Here is a 1949-nt window from a genome sequence, read left to right on the forward strand (position 1 = left end):
AGGAGCCACGAGAACCACCTGGATCCCGGAGCGCAGAGCGGAAACTGCGGTGAAGCGCTTCTGGGAGCTCGTGCTCTGGGGACACAGGACATGCGGGAGGCAGGACCCCAGCCCGGGAGGCACCCCCAGCACTGAGGGCTGCTGGCTCTTGCGGGGGCCGGGGGCTTGCACCAGGCTCACCTCCTGGTGGTCCCACGGGAAGCCTACTGCTGTGAGCGTGAGTGGCCCTCACCTGCCCCTGCATGCCGGGCCGCTCGAGGTCGCACGCCCGTCAGCCAGCAGGCTGTCGTTCTGCACGGGAACTAGGTGTGGTCAGGTCTCGTGTAGGCGCTGGCCGGCTGCGGAGGTGGGGCCCGCAGACACCCTGCATGCACGCCTCCCCCCCACACTGGGCTGCCCACGGCCCCTGGGTACCGTTCGCGCGTGCAGGTGCCCCCGTGGTGCTGACGGACGGTGCCCTACGCCGGCTTTCTGCGGCTCGTGCTGACTGGCACGCCCCCGTCCCCTTCGCTGGGGCCTTCGTGTTGAACCTGGGCTGCTCTGAGGCAGCAGTGGGGCCGACGGTCCGCCTGTCCAGGTTGGCACTGGAGGGGATTCTCGGTGCGGCGGGACTAGGGTGTCCCACACAGCGTGTGTGCGCTGCCTGGTCCTAGAAGGGCAGTGCGTGTCTTCGGGCTCACCTGATCCAGTGTGCCCGGCCAGTGGCCGAGGGAAGACATTCAAGGTTCTCCCAAGCTCCAGGCTCACCCTGCTGACCGCGGGCAGGCGTGTGTGGCCGTTCTGACAGTGCAGAGAAGCGGGAAGTTGGCATATTCAGTGCTCGGGGAGGGAGTGTCCTGTGTTCCTGGGGCTCCGGGGCCCGGGTGTTACAGCAGGCTTCCCAGGGGGCCTTTGGGTGGGGGGATTTCTGGAGCTTTAGTTTGTTCTCTCTGTCCTGCGGCTGGGGGACTCCCGAGTCAGGAGGGGAGCCCCCGGCCACGGCCACCACGGAGGGGGCAGTCTGACGGCGGCGCGGCGAGCCCAGGCAGCCCAGGTCCCCCGCAGGGGCTGCATCAGAACCCAGTAGGTTCCCGGTGACTTCAGTTTCCTTTTCCAAAGCTCTAATCCGTTTACCAGAAGCAGTTACAGCTGGAGTCTGATGGAAAAGGTTCCTCCCTGGCCCCAGGGGAAACCTGTGCCCGGGAGCTCAGTCCCTCCTGTGCTGTCCAGGCCTCCTCCCGCCCTGGGGACCTCCCACGAGCACACGGGCTCCTGCAGGTCCGGTCCCATTTCCCGCCTGCCCCAGAAGCCGAGGACGCCCCTTGGGCTGCGGGCCACACGGTTCCCCGACGGGGCACTCCTGGCTCAGCAGGGCCTCCAGGTGCAGACGGCTCCCGGCTTTGTCGTCAGCAGACACCTGGCAGCGGGACAGACGCCGCCGGCCGCCTCCAGCGGCCTCCCCGTGCACCCAGGCCTGTGAGGGCCCCCTGGCCCCCACTCCCCCGCGCGGGGAAGAAGCTGCAGAAATCCTACGGCTTTTCGTTTCCAGACGATTCCTGCCAAGTTTCCACAGTCAGGTTTAGTGTCGTTGACTTTGCTGTTCGGCCGGAGCGTTTGCGTCCGTTGAAGGTTCGCAGGTACACGTGGGTGTGAGAGACGTTACCAGTCCGTGGGAACGAGGGGTGCTTTCGCTTTGCAGGTCAAGCTTCTTACCTCTTAATCAAGGCTTTTACATCATGAAGGATCGGGGTATTCGTTGTGGAAATTTGGAAAATGTAAGAAAGTAAAAACCGCAGTTTCACCGCCACTACCGTTTGGTCCTGCCCGGCTTTCCGTGGCGTGTGCGCGTGTGTACCTGTACCTGTGTGCGTGTGTGAACGTGTGTGTGCGTACATGCACGCGGCGTGTGTGTGTGTGCGCGTGTGTACCTGTACCTGTGTGCGTGTGTGAACGTGTGTGTGCGTGCATGC

The 1949-nt window shown here is 64.8% G+C and overlaps 1 protein-coding gene across 7 annotated transcripts in view; it reads left to right on the forward strand.

Annotated features, from left to right (window-relative positions):
• NFATC1 (nuclear factor of activated T cells 1) overlaps positions 1-1949 on the forward strand; it is a 93995-nt gene that overhangs the window by 52522 nt on the left and 39524 nt on the right. The window lies entirely within an intron of this gene.

This window comes from Mustela nigripes, chromosome 8, assembly GCF_022355385.1.
Source record: "Mustela nigripes isolate SB6536 chromosome 8, MUSNIG.SB6536, whole genome shotgun sequence".
Lineage (NCBI taxonomy): Eukaryota > Metazoa > Chordata > Mammalia > Carnivora > Mustelidae > Mustela > Mustela nigripes.